This window comes from Aedes albopictus, chromosome 2, assembly GCF_035046485.1.
Source record: "Aedes albopictus strain Foshan chromosome 2, AalbF5, whole genome shotgun sequence".
Lineage (NCBI taxonomy): Eukaryota > Metazoa > Arthropoda > Insecta > Diptera > Culicidae > Aedes > Aedes albopictus.
In genome coordinates this window covers 52163307-52178847 of record NC_085137.1, presented here as the reverse complement: position 1 = coordinate 52178847, position 15541 = coordinate 52163307, and positions in this window count along the sequence as shown.

Sequence of the window (15541 nt, the reverse complement as noted above, 5' to 3'; positions counted from 1 at the left end):
AATCTAGCTTTTGTCGCCGTCGTCGTCATTTTGTAGATGGAAGTCGATCTCGTTTCGAGGGTACCTCGCAAAAATCATCGATACAGTTTTGCCTTTCTCTTCGCTCTGGTTTGTTTCATTTTTTTTCCTTTCGATGGAGAGTATCGTGATAAATTTCGCTTTGAATATTCTGCTTTTCGTTTGTTTTTGACAACCCATTTGATTGAACTTTGTTCTTGATATTTTGTTTTGCCGGTTCAGCTGCTCGAGATGGAGAAAAAATGTGGGATAGACGGGAATCGATTGGTGGAACGGAACGGATTCACTTCAGAGAACGTTTTAATGTGTATTTACGCTACCCGCGCGCGATTTGAGTCAATTTTCTGGTACATTGATTGCGCTAATGAAGCCGTTTGTTAATTCCACGAAGGATAAGATCCAATCCAGAGCGATAAAAATCTATGCGAAAAATCATTCGGGTTGCTGAAGAAGGATTGTTCTTGGCCAATGACGCCGTTATTTCTAATGAAATGTACTGTTCAAATCTTGAAATGAGATAGATGGAGGCACGCTGTGCCTGAACAGGAGTATTCTACAAATTATTTGTACCAATATTGATGCCTTGTTGGCTGTAGCATAACTATGTTTCATCATTGCAAAGCCTTGATCTCCTTGCTTACGTACTCTACGTCGTTCAGGTGCTCATCAAAGTGCTGCTTCCATTGGCATATCTAGGATTTTTTCCTAGGGGGTGCCTAGGAGGTGCCAGTTTCAGTGGCTCTCAGGTTGCTTTTTTTAAGGAAATACCGATCCGACCTCAATTTCTTAGTATAATGATATACTGCGTCGCGGGAAAATAGAATTTGTATTTTCAGTTTGAACTAATGTACTTAACGCGACAACCCCTGTTTTGTGGATTGAAATCAATCAGGTCCATTAGAATAGATTTTCGAAGCAATTATTAGACGTGTAAATCTCGGAAACTATAAAATATCCACAAATTTGCGTGTAACTTGCATTCATTGTGACATCCTCTTTGTTTTATTGCATGATAACAACCCTTATAAAAATAGCTTTCAAGAACAATTTTAAGAAATATAAATACCTCAAATTTCAAAATCATTTTTGGTTTGGCCACAAAAGTAATGGCAAAAAAGCGTTTTTTTAATTAGTTGAATATTACCCCGTGGACAAGAACATACTTTTACAGAAAAATTGTGATTATGATTCTCAAAACTACAAAATTCGCACTCGATTATCCTGAGTTCCGTTCTGAAGCTTCACTAACATATAATCAATCCAGTTGAAACCCGGAATTTGATGCGAGACTTCGATTTTTCTCATCGGGATCCTGATGTTCGCACGAAATTCCGATTTCAACTGGATTGGTAATTACCATATATTAATATATCTGGTGAATGGAATGCTGTATAAAGCTGATTTTTTAAATAGTATTTCATGCATTGTTTTGTTAATGTCAGCAATGCTATTGATATCTTCTTTTAAAAATTCTCCAATTATTCTTCAGGCAATTCCTTAGGGAATTCTTTTAGTGAAGCCATTCGACTATGCCTCTGGGAACTTCCACACATTTTTTTTTAAATATCTTCGGCAAGTCATTCTGCTTTTTTTGGATTTTGGTCCATTTTTTGGATTTTTATTATTTATGCTAAATATTCGGTATTCCTTCAAAAACGCCTTTGGAAAGTCTTTCATGAATCGGTTCTATAATTTTATTGAAAAATCTTCAGACACTTTCTTCGAGATTTCTTCAGTTTTTATGTAAGGAATTCCTGCAGCAGATGATTCCGGAATACCTTCGGGAATTCTGATGTTACCTACATTGAACATTTATTCGGGAGTTTAATCAACAATATCATTCGAAAATTTTGGCAACTTCGATTATTACTTTTGGGAACTTCTTTGGTAATTCCTTTGGAAATTGATTCGGTAAATTTCTTAATGATTTCGGGAATTTATTTGAATTCATTTGAAAAAAAAAACTTTGGCGGTTCTTTAAAAATTCTGTCACGGTGATTCTACGGAAATTACATTTGGGATTCTTTTTAAATTTCTTCAGAAATTCCTTTAATGCCTTGCAGTAGGAACTGTTTGAGAAATCCAGCTGAAATTCCTGGAGGATGACCAAGTGGAGCTCCTGGAGAAATCCCATGAGAAATTTATGAGAGAATCCTTGGATAAATTATCTTCCACAAAAATGCCTGGAGGATCACCAGAGAGCTTCTGAAGAAATCACAGGAAAAATCTCAGGAGGTATTGTTAAAAGGATTCTGGGGTGTATCATTGTAGAAATCTCAGCAGAAATCCTAGGAGGTATTGCTGGAGGAAACTATATAAGAATTTATAGAGAAACCCAATCAGGAATGCCTGGCGGAATCAAAAGAAAAAATCCTTGGAATGCCTAGAGAAGTCCCTGCAAGAACCGGTAGAGGTATTCTGGAAGAATCTTTAGTGAAGGTCCTGAAGGAATCGCGAGGAATTTCTGAAGAAATACCAGGAAGATTTCTCGGAAGAATTCCAGCTATAATGCTAGGATAAATTCGTAAAGGAATGAAAAGAAGAATATCTGGACGTATCATAGTAAGAATTTCTGGAAGAACCTTAGAAGGAGTTGTTTGATGTATTCTTGGAGGAAGGCCAAAGGGAGTTTCTGCAGGAATTCCATGAGGAATTTCTATAGGAATTCCTGAATGTGTCCTAGGAGAAATCCCTGGTAGGACAACCAAAGAAATTTCTGCAAGAATTCCAGGAAGATTACCTGGAAAGTTTCCAACAAAAAAGCCAAGAGAAAGCTCTAGAAGAATTCGCAGCATTATTTCGGAACTACCATAGTTAAAATGTATTAAGGAAGAATAGCTGGAAATACCACAGGAATTGCTAGAAGAATCCCAGCTGGAATAACTGGAGCAGCGCTTCCTAAAATTGGGAAGCGGATCTTGGGAGTTTGGGAAGCGCGGATCTGGAGGAATTCCTAGAATTCAGGGAGGTACCATAGAAGTAATTTCTAGAGAAATCCTTGAATCAGGAATGCCGGGGGTATCCTAAAAGAAGTTCCTCTGCCAAGTGCCCGGTTCTCCTACCAAGTGTACAGTTCTCCTTAAAAGAATCGCAGGAGGAATTTTTTGAGGAATCTCAGGAAGATTTCCCGAAAGTATTGCAGCATGTAAATATGCCAGGTGAAATCCCTAGAAGTATTTCTGAAGGAGTTATAATGGGAATTGCTTGAAGAATTCCAGCTGGAATTCATGAAGGAAGGCCAATAGAAGTTCTTGGAGAAATCCCCTGCGGAATTTCTGGAATAACCTCTGGAGGAAGTCCTGGTTAAATCCTTGAAGAAATCTCTGAAAGAATCACCGAAGGATATTTTAGAAAAATCCCACGATGATTTTCTGGAAGAATTTTCGAAAGAACTTCCCTAGTAGAATTCCTGAAGGTATCACAGTGAGAATTATTGGAAGAGTTCAAAGAGAACTTGCTGGAATCCTAGCCACATATCCCGGAGGAAGGCCAATTTCATGAAATCTCTGAAGGAATTCCTGGAAGAATCACCGGAAGAAACTTCTGAAAGAAACCCAGGAAGGTTGTCCTGAAAACCCCACCAGGAATTCCTGAAGAAATCCCAAGATAAATTTTTAGAAGAATCCCTAGAAGAATTCCAAGAAGTACCATAGTAAGTATTTCGAAATAAATACTATGAGAAATTGCTGGATCAATCTCCGCTGAAATTTCTAGTATGTACAACCCCATCTGAACTGCCTGGAGAATCGTGAGTGAAGTTTATTAAAGAAATATCGGGAGGAATCCATAAAGAAAGCCTAGAAAAATCACTGTTTGAATAGATAAAGATATTACTGGAGGAATCCATGGAGAAGTATGTTGACTGTTCTTACCAATATCCAAAACGCCAAAACGTGCAACAGGTGTATAAATAATTCCGGGTGTGTTTAAGTTTTATTCAAATGTGCCTTCAATAAATATTGAAATTTATTGTGTGAAACTCTAAATTTTAGGTGACTCAAGGAAAAATTCTAAGGGGTGCCAAATTTGTTCTAGGGGGTGCCAGGCACCCCTGGAACCCCCCCTAGCTACGCCAATGGCTGCTTCCACCTTTCAATAACCTCGTGTCTATTCGTTAAGTCCTTATCTCTGCATATTTCGGCTAGGGGCACGAAGCGTTAGCGGGATGAGATGAGTTTCTAGTAGAATTGCTGCATTTCTCTAAAACGGCATAGCAGTTAAGCATTCAATTTGTTTATTTTTTTTTATCTGTATTAACGAGACTTTTTAGCCCTAGGCTAGTTCATCTCGGGACCCACGCTCTACTTCCCTTCCGAAGGAAGAACTCACATTTTTGCGAGTTTATCGGGAGTGGGATTCGATCCCAGGTCCTGGGCGTGATAGCCAGGTGTTTTAACCATCACACCAGGTATACTCCGCTTCGCATTCAATTTATTCGACGGCGTTTTTCCTTTTTAAATATACGGGGTTGAACATATGTTACGCCAATTGTACAAGGTTTTTAAAATTAATATCTATGCTTGAAAATGTCTTCATTCAACCACACCGTCGACTCCAGAAAATAAAAAAAAGGATATAGTCAAAGGCAAGTCCCGGTCGTGGAAGTAGGTATGGTGGAAAAATGGATGGCATTAAATTAATAATAACGGGGTTGAAAGAGATCCGAAGCGAAAATACAGAAGAAAAACATTGCTGGAAAATGTTTCCAACCAGATGATTCGATCATTTCGAGAGTCTGGCTGCGGCAACCGGGGAGGAATCCAGCAACCATACCTACTTCAGTCGGTGGTGAAATCGATATGCACTGCACTCTATGAAGTTAGCATTATGATGGTGTCCCGAGCAAAGTCTAACAACAAATGATAGCAAATCGAAAACACGATTTGTAATCAGCAGCAAATTGATATCATATTTTGATATCAGATTGACTTGATTAATTTCGATTTCAAATTTTGATATCGTTTTGCTGTCATTTAAAATAATTACAAATGTTTAAGTTTTTAAGTCATTTCAAAACTTCTAGGCGACCTTGTATAAAGCATCTAATGATATACCATCAGTGCAATTAGCGTATTGCATTTAGGATTCCATATTATTCGAAAAAAACTCTAAATTTAACGATTTTTCCATTTTTTCGCACTGATAGCAAAAACAGTAATCAATTTACCATCACTGATAGCAGGAATTGTTTTCAACTTGCTGTCACAGGAACATTTTTCTGCTCTCATTTTTGATGATTTAACCGTTAAAACGACCAAAACGACATCAACCTGAGTAATCATAATTTGCAGTATCACAACATCAAAATAAGTTTTCGATTTGCTGTCAGACTTTGCTCGGGGTACCACCTAGCTACAGCTCCAGGACTGTCGGAACAACCGACCGACCGACAGACTGGATAACGGAAAATAAAATGCGGTTGTGACGTGACACAGGAACGACAGTGATGCGCTGCTGCTTTGTTGGTGGTGGTACGACTGGAGGTGGAGGAGAGCATTGTTGAGGGTGTTATGGGAGTTCCATCACATTCGCAGATAGAGAACAGCTCAACTTTTTACCCAATGTGCAATGAGGTTCTGCATTTTTTTTTCTCTCCACTTTGTCGTGCGCTCGGAGCTTCCACGTGGTGGGCGTCCGTCGTCGGGGTGGTGTGAAATGTTATCACACAGTTTCGAGTAAAAACTCGGCGTGCTGTGCCTGTGTCTGGCTCCCAGCATTGTTGGTGGCGGCCGGCGGCGATGGTAGCAGTATGTTTGCCAAACAAATTTTCCGGCACAGCTGCGCGAAACGAATCAGTTTTATCAGTTGGTGGGTGGTGATGGTGGGGGGTGGTAATGAAAGTTTGCCAACAAAATAAAACGAATCTGCTTTTGTGTGGTCGTACTGGATGGACAACAGTGAGGCTTTTTTTGGATGTGGGACCCACATTGTGAACTGAAACGAGAGGTGGTCTAAGCATGATTCGAACCCGCAACAAAGCTTTAAATTCTCTGATAAATTGGCGATATTACTTACAAAAATGGTTACTTCTTTTACCTCATGACCAGTTAATTTTACCGTTGAAAAGTTTTGCAATTGTTGGATTCTTCTTCATATTACCGTGCTTATTCTTTTTGCTTAGGCAAAGCCATAGGAAGTTGTCCGGGTGACATTGGCGTAGCTCACTACAGGAATTCTTGGCACAATTTCTAAAGGAACTCTCGGAGCAATCCACAAGGAAATTCCTGGAGTAAACCCTGTAGGAATCCCTGTAGAAATTTCTGAAAGAAGGAATTCTAGAGCAATTATGAGAGCAATCACTGGACAAATTTTTGAAGAAATCGCTTGAGGAATCCCTAAAGGAGTTCCTAGACAGAGTACCAGACGAATCATTGGAGGAGCCTCTGGACGAATTCCAGGAGCTAGGAATCTTGGAGAATCCCTGGAGGAATTACTGGAGGAAACCCAGAAGAAACTTCTGGACAAATTCTTGACGGAGTCCCTGGATAAATTCCTGGAGGAAATTCTAAAAGTATACTTGGAAGAGTTCATGGAGAAATCGCTAGAGGAATTCGTAAACGTATGCCTGAAACAATCCCTGCATAAATTTCTAGATGAATTCCTAATGGAATCTTTAGAGGAATTCTGGGAGGGACCTCTGGTAGAATTCCGGAGCAATCCCTAAATGAACTCCTGGATAAATCTCTGGAGGAATCCCTGGGTAAATTCGTAGAGAAATTCCTACAAGAATACCTGGAGGAGTTGAAAGAAACTCTGGAAGAATCCCTGCAGGAATTCCAGGAGTAATTCCTGGAGTACTCCCGGAAGAAATTTCTGGATGAATTCCTGTAGCAAACCCTGGAAGAAATCCTGAAGGAATCCTTGGATAAATTCCTGGAGGATTCGCTACAGGAAATCCGGGAGGAATCCCTGGAAAACCATCCGAAGAAAACTCTTACGAAACTCTAAGGAACCATTAGAGAAGTTTCTGGAGAAACTCTTGGAAGAATTCCTGGAGGAATTCTTGGAAAAATGCCTGAGGAATCCTTAGTGAAATTTCTGTGGAAATTCCTGGAAGAATTCCTGGGGGAATTCATGGAAAAATACCTGGAGGAATTCATGGAGGAATCTCTGAAGCGATTTCTGGAGGAATCTCAGGATGAACGCATGGATGAATTTCTGCACAAATTTCTGGCAGAATCCCAGGAGAAATTCCTGGAGAAATCTCTAGAGAAATTCTTTGAGAAATCCTTGAAGCAACTTACAGAGAAATTGCTGAAGGAACTTCTTGACAAATTCTTTGCGGAATCCCTGGAGGAATTTCTGAAAGTATACCTGGAGGAATTCCTGGAAAAATCGCCAGAGGAATTCTTGGAGGAATCCTTGGAGGAATTTCTGAAGGAATGATTTGGAAAAGGAATACTCCTTGGAGAAATTTCTAGACGAATGCCTGGAGCAATCCCTGGATAAATTCCTAAATAGATTCCTGATGGAATCTCTAGAGGAACTCTAAGAGAGACCTCTGGTAGAATTCCTGGTGCAATCCCTACATGAATTCCTTGAGAAATCTCTGGAGGAATTCCTGCATGAATCTTTGGAGGAATTCCTGAAGGATTTTCAGGGGAAATTCCTGGAAGATCCCTGAAAAAACTCCTGGATGAATTCCTGCAGCAAACCTTGAAAGAAATCCTGAAGGAATTTCTCGATAAAATCCTGGAGGATTCTCTAGAGGAAAACTGGAAGGAATCCCTGAAGAAATTTCTGAAGAATCCCTGGAGGAATGCCTGGAAGAATCCCTGAAGTAATTTCTGGAGGATTATCAAGAGGAATGCCTGGAGGAACTTTTGGTCGAATTCCTGGCGGAATTCCAGGAGAAATTCCTGTAGAAATTCCTAGAGGAATTCTTGGAGAAATTCCGTGGAACTATCCCTGGAAGAATTGCTGAAGGAATCCCTGAATGAATTCCAGGCGGAATCTAGAGGAATTTTGGGAGAAATCCCTGGAAAAGTTTCTGAAGAAATTTCGAGACAAATTCCTACAGGAATTCCCAGAGAAATCCTCGGATGAATCCCTAGAGAAATTTCTGAAGAAATTCCTAAAGGAATTTCAGAAGGAATCTCTTGTAGACGAATTTATGGATAACTCCCTGGAGGGAATCCTGGAACAATTCCTGGAGAAATCGCTGGAAAAACTCCAGGAGGAACCTCCAAAAAAATTCCCGAAAAAATATCTGAAACCGTGGAAGAATGCCTAGAGGAATACCTTGAATTATTCCTGGATAAATTCCGGAAGAAATTCCTGGGGGAATTTCTGAAGGAATCCCTGAAGGATTTCCTGGAGGATTCCTGTAGAAATTTTTGAAGGAATTTGTAGAGGAATCTCGACTGAAATCTCTGGAGGAATTCTTGGAATAATTTTAGAATCAATTCTGGGAGAAATTTCTGAAGGAATCCCTAGAGGTTTTCCAGGAGAAATTGTTAAAGTTCCTAGAGCCGAACCAGCCAAAGGGCTGAAAGTCTCTTGAATAAAGACAAATCAATCAATCAATGTTATAGTTGTTTCTGAAAGAATTCCTGGAAGAATATCTGAAGGAATTCCTAAGGTAATTCCTGGTGGAATTCTTGAAGAGATATTCCTGGTGGAATTCTTGAAGAGATATTCCTGGAGGAATTCTTGAAGAGATATTCCTGGAGGAATCCGAGAATGAAATCCTTGAGGGGCCATCCATAAACCATGTGGTCAGGTTGGGGGGGGGGGGGGGGGGTGTGGGGTCTCGGTCAATGACCACGGTCCATACAAATTATTTTTTTTTTATGAACGAAAGACTACGCGGGGGGTGGGGGTTGTTGCGGAATCTCCCAAAACAACCCCGGAAGAATGCCTGGAGAAATGCCTGGAGTCATGCATGTAGATATTCCTGGAGGTATCTCTAGTTAAGTTCCTTGAGAAATCTCTAGAGGAATTCCTGTAGGAATCCCTAGAGAAGACCCTAGAGGAATTCCTAGGAAATTTCCTTGAAGAACCAATGGAGCACTTTCAGGAGAAATCCCCGGGATTTATTTAGAAATATCTGCCACCGGGAAGTTTCGCTGGGATACTAATAGTTTCTGATGGATATTCTCCTGGAATTCTTGGAGGACACCCAACAGATTACTGGAGAAATTCCAGCGCAAAATGCTGGAGAATTTCCAGCAAGCACGCCTAGAGTAATCACAGTAGGAATATCTGCTTATGCACTAAAATAAATTCCCGAAGAAAGCTTTGAAAACTCTCTGGAGCAATTATAAGAGGAATTTTTGTAAAAATGCTTGGAGAAATCTCTGAAAGTATCTTTGGAGGAATCAGAGGAAGGATTTTCAAAGGAGCAATTGCGTTACGAATCTTATTAAGACTTTTTGGAGGATTCTCATCACAAATTCCTGAAAAAATCCCAGCAGCATTCCAAAAGCAATTTCAACAGAAATTCTCAAAGGAATCTTAAATGGATTTTCAGTAAAAAATACGAAGAATGGTGCCTAAAAGGATCTTTAAAGAAACTCAGAAGGAATTCCAGAAAAACCCATCTCAGGGTGAATTTCTAGTGGAATCCATAGAGAAGTTACAGCACTGATTGCTGGATGAATCCCATCAAAAATAATTGAAAAATCTTATCAAGAATTTCTAGAGAGGTAATTTCTGAAAAATTCTTAGATGAATTCCAAGAGGAACTCCTGGAGGAATCCTTGAGGAAATCTCCGGAAATACTACATGAAAATTTATTAGGGGAAACACAGCAGGCATTCTTTTCCAATTCCAATTTCCAAGGATATGTTTAAATGTTCTGGAAATTCGTCTAGAAAAAAAAAGAGAAGGAACTTTAGCAGGAACCCCTGCGGACATACGTAGAGGACCTAGAGGACCTAGAAAAATTCCTGAAGGAACTCTTGAAGGAATCCTTGGAGAAATCCTCTGGAAATTTCGGCATGAATTCTTGATAGAAAATGCTTGTTGAGATTGCTCCAAAGATTTTCCAAAAAATCCTATACAAATTCGTCCTGTTCCAGGGATTGCGATGGAAACAAAGCCTAAATTTGGACTTCGGTGTTTTTTGCTCGAACCATTTCAGCTGGGATTTCTTAAGCTATTGCTCTCAGGACTCCTGGGGGATTCTCATCAGGAGTTTTTAGAGGAATCCCAGCATTCCTTCAAAAATTTCTTAATGAATACCAGCATCATTACTGGAGCAATCCCCACAAGTATTGCTGAACAATTCAAAAAAGCCATTCTAAAAAAACTAGAGGAATTGCTGAAGGAATCCTTGGAAGAATCACAGCAGTTTTTTTTGTAGGAATCTCAACTGCATGGAGAATCACAGAAATAATTTCTGGAGGAGTCCTAATATCACTCCAGGAATTCCTACTGTGATCCTTGCTGGTATTTCTCCAAGGACTACACTAAGAAATCTTTTAGAAATTCTCCGATTATGAAGCAAGCTCTGTTCCAGTTGGAGCGTTATTCCAATTAGAATTTCATTACAAAGAGTAACTTTGAAAATACACCTAAATTTCCAAAAATTCCTAGAAAATGTTTTAACGAAAAACCTGTTTTAAGGGGTCTTCCACAAATGAAACATAACTCTTGAAATTGAGCAAATAAGACAATGGTTTGTACAGAAAATTTAACCAACAATACATTGTCTAACATTAATTACCCAAAAAAAATTAAAAATATATAATATTTTAAACAGTGTACAGGCTTACGATTTTGTCCTATCGAGTATCTTAAATATTGTCGAATTTAGCTGATCATGATCATCGATTTTTTGGTTATTTTTTAATAGCTTATGTAGTTGTTCTGGTGATTTTCTTTGCCACAGTTTTGAAAATTTTATTTTCGGGAACTTTTACATCAGTCACTCCGGAAAACTTTCAAGAATTCCTCCAGTAATTAATTTGCCAATGCTTCAGGAAATCAGATTGCTAATTTCTTTGAAATATTATTAGGTAAATTCTTTGGAACTTTCACAGCAATTTCTCGGGTTTACTTTCTGTACATTTATTGGGAAATTCTATATTAATGCTTCCGGTATCTCATTGGGATATTTTTTGTTTTTGTTGTAGGTATCTTTTGAAAGTTCCTTCAAAAATAACTTTGAAAAGCAATTACCAAACTTGCATGAATTCATTCAGCAATTCCTATGAAATCTTCGAACAATTTCTTCGTAAATTTTTCAGCGATGCTTTTGAAAGATTCTGTTTTTGACAATTCCTTTGAAATTCGCTTCCGAAACTATTTTTTTTTCGTTTTTTTAGTGAAAAAATCTTTGACAATTCTTGCAAAATTCCTATGGCAATTTTTTCGGAAATTCTTTCGCCAATTCCTTAGAAATCGTCTTCAGGAAATCTTTCAGTAATTCCTTTAGGAAGTCTTTTATTGAACATTCCCTTTAAGAATTTCTCTGGCATGGTCTTTGAAAAACCATCCGGAAATGATTTTCAATTTTTGTGTATTTTTTTGGGAATCGCTTCCGAAATTGCTTCAGGACATTTGTCAAGAGAAATTTTTTTTTTTTTGTGAATTCTTGTGGAAATTTTGTACTGAAATTTAATTGGCTAGTCCATTGACAATTTCCATATTTTATTTTTAAATTTTTACAAATCTTTTATCGGCAACTTTTATGGAAATTCCTTTGACGATTGCATTGGGAATATATCAAATAATTTTCGATTTTTTTCCCAATTTTTGTGAATTCCATTGAAAATTAACTTGGCAATTCCATTCTCAGATTTCTTCGTCTATTCTTCTGACAAATGCTAATCCTTTGCAAACCCAGTCTGAAAAAAAATACCTTTTGTAATTCCAAAAAGGAGTTTTTAAATTCCCAAAGTGATTGTATGAGAAATGTTACAAGAGAACTGCCTAAGGAATTCCCAAAAAAAAAAATGCAAAAACATTGGTGGAAGAATTCCTTATAAAACTGCCTGTGAAACCCCTCTTGACTGACAGCTTACGATCGAAGTTCTCACTGGAGATTGTTTACCCCATCTGGTTCTACGATAAGATAGGGATTTGAGTTGCTGGGAAGCGGCTAATGACCTCAATGGGGTATGCAGTACACGTTAGGAATGTCTGAAAGAAAATTGTATAGTTATTGTGCTGGAATTTCGTTGTCGTTTGTGGAAGTTTTCGTTGTAGGTTTGGTTCCATTCCCTATTTCAAGTGTGAATTATTGTTTGATTTTCGATTGAAATTGTACGGGACTTCCAATCAGCATCTGCTGTAAATTTGTTGGCAGATTGAATGAAACATTTCAATATATGAGGGAACTCCTGGAATGTGTTGTAAAGAAAAAAGCAGGCATTTTACTTTATTATTTCTTTCATACAGAAACCAGTTCAAAATTTATTGAACACAAAAAATCTTGCTCCGGAAGAGAAGTACATCCTCAGTCCCGAGATGAATTAGCCCCGGTCTTAAAATCTCTGGTAATACAGATTCAAAAAAACTGTAAAAACTACTATCAAAACTTTACACAAAACACGAGAAATAATTTCATCAGAAAAACAAATTGGTTTGACGAAAAACCGACTGCTCGCAGGTTTACTACTCGAATATAACTTCCATAGTAGCAACAGCAAATTTGCAAATCTACCCCAAAAAGTTACTTTGTGCACATGAGAAACGTTATGTTTTCCGGCCTTGGCAGTCTTTCAGAGCAGCAAGAACAATATTGCTTCAATTTCCGACGGTTTCGGTAATGTATTTTACCATTTTCAAGGAATCTATAAGAATGATCGAATAATTTCTCATTACCTTTTTTGGCCCACCCTGTTACTTACAGAAGTTTTGTTCTCTTGTACGGAACGGTAGTGCTCTACATTTGATTGTCCATTCAATTTGAAATGGCGCTCGCTTCGGCTATGGATATAGTGTGATATTACTATCTTACATTTTAAGTTACATTTGTCTACTCACTGCATGTGTGGCGATATTTTTGCAAGACACTGTATCGCGGGTGGCTTTTGCTATAAAAAGCCTGTCGTTTGGAGCTTAACTATTTGTTATAATCGCACAGTTTTCGCCTACGCTTTTAGTCGTGACAGCTTCTTGGCTGTCCGTGCTTGCTACTAGTGTCTTGTAGTGTGTGTAGTACATCATCTAGAATGTTGTTGTTGTGGTGTGAGTGTGTTCTGATTCATTCGTGTTTGTGTATCATTTCGTTTTCGTGTTTTGTTGACATTCCTTACTTCGTGTAATATCCCTGCGTAAATCGCATGTAGCCCTTCTGTGTCTGTCCTTCTATTTATACAATTCGTGTTGTTGACAATATGACACATCTCTAGAAATTGGAGTGTGTTTGTGTTTTCATTCTTGTCTAGTATTTTCGTTCTGTCTAGATCGAATCTATGTTGTTTTGTGCACCACAGCATCACAAAACAACATAGATTCGATCTAGACAGAACGAAAATACTAGACAAGAATGAAAACACAAACACACTCCAATTTCTAGAGATGTGTCATATTGTCAACAACACGAATTGTATAAATAGAAGGACAGACACAGAAGGGCTACATGCGATTTACGCAGGGATATTACACGAAGTAAGGAATGTCAACAAAACACGAAAACGAAATGATACACAAACACGAATGAATCAGAACACACTCACACCACAACAACAACATTCTAGATGATGTACTACACACACTACAAGACACTAGTAGCAAGCACGGACAGCCAAGAAGCTGTCACGACTAAAAGCGTAGGCGAAAACTGTGCGATTATAACAAATAGTTAAGCTCCAAACGACAGGCTTTTTATAGCAAAAGCCACCCGCGATACAGTGTCTTGCAAAAATATCGCCACACATGCAGTGAGTAGACAAATGTAACTTAAAATGTAAGATAGTAATATCACACTATATCCATAGCCGAAGCGAGCGCCATTTCAAATTGAATGGACAATCAAATGTAGAGCACTACCGTTCCGTACAAGAGAACAAAACTTCTGTAAGTAACAGGGTGGGCCAAAAAAGGTAATGAGAAATTATTCGATCATTCTTATAGATTCCTTGAAAATGGTAAAATACATTACCGAAACCGTCGGAAATTGAAGCAATATTGTTCTTGCTGCTCTGAAAGACTGCCAAGGCCGGAAAACATAACGTTTCTCTAGCTACAATATCCAGTCGTTAAGCAATCCTTCCGTTGAATATTTGTGCACATGTTTCGTGTCAGCTCCAACGTACTGAAGAAAACAACAAATAACCCTCTGTTGCGCGTGAAATATGTACTAAGTTTCTCCTGAACACTGTTGCTTTGCGAGAGAATTAATTTATGTTTCGCGGAGTATCAAAAAGAACCGTAAAAAAGAACAAACAACGAGCGTGAGAACTGGTCCGGTGTGAAAGAAATTGTAAGTGGAGTGAGACTTTAGCAAGAAGTAGATTCCAAATCAGTCACATATGCTTTGCTGCGAGGCGAAGTTTTTCTTTATCGTTCAAGTCGGAAAGTTCACCAGGAGAGCAAGTAGCACACCATACACATACCCCGGTTTAAATTGTTCTATCAATGTCGAAAACTTGCCCGCAGGAAGTCGATCTCTCGAGCCACTTTATTTAACCTGCAAACCCCGGCTTCAGCTTGGCCTTCATAAGCGGAACAGTTTCTCTCTCTTTTTGGTCAAAACAAATCTGTGATTTTTAAATGTTAAAAGTTTAAGTGAACTAGATTGTAAAGGAAATTAACAGCAATGTGTGAGAAAAAGAAGCTCCAATCGAATAATGTAAAAAAAAAACAATCGAAGAAGGAAATATTTGTTTAATAAGTTTTCATAGCAAAATACTCATTCAAAAGGATAAAGAAGTAAGCGTTCAGCGAATGATCATCAGAATTATAAATATCAGAAAAAAATCGAAGCTGAACATACTAAAGCATACCCAAGATTTCCATACTGTTTCAAGTAAGGATGATTTGAGTAAATAACAAAAACAAATATTCCATACACCTAAAAAGTAAGATATAAAAAAAGAAATTTAGCTATCAACAACCAATTAAACCTACAAAGCAAAGAAGGGAACGAATGCGGATGTGCTTTACAAACAATTGCTAGAAAGAAAATCCCACCAGAAGGTGGAATCCGTGGAAGATGTCTATGTGTACCACTCAAACAGTCGCCCACAAATAGATATCAATACTGACGAACAAAAAAATTTCCTAGAAGCATTTCTCTTCTTCTTAGTTGTTTGTAAAAAAACGTGAAGCAAATCCTATAGAGAACTTCAGTCCAGTTCGATCTTTTGCTATCTTTCGTTAACTCAAGAGCAAGATTAGATAAATATATTTCAATTGAGGATAAACTACCAAGTAAGCATACAAAAGATGAGCAGAAAGCATTATATAGATATTGAAAGATGAAACTCAACGGTGTAAGAAAGTATCGACAGAAAACGATCATATATTTATACAAAGACAAGCTAAATGAAACAAAAACAAATAAAATGGATGCAACTAATCGAAGCTTCTTGACAAAAGTTATGAACAAATCCAAAACACACTAAACTAC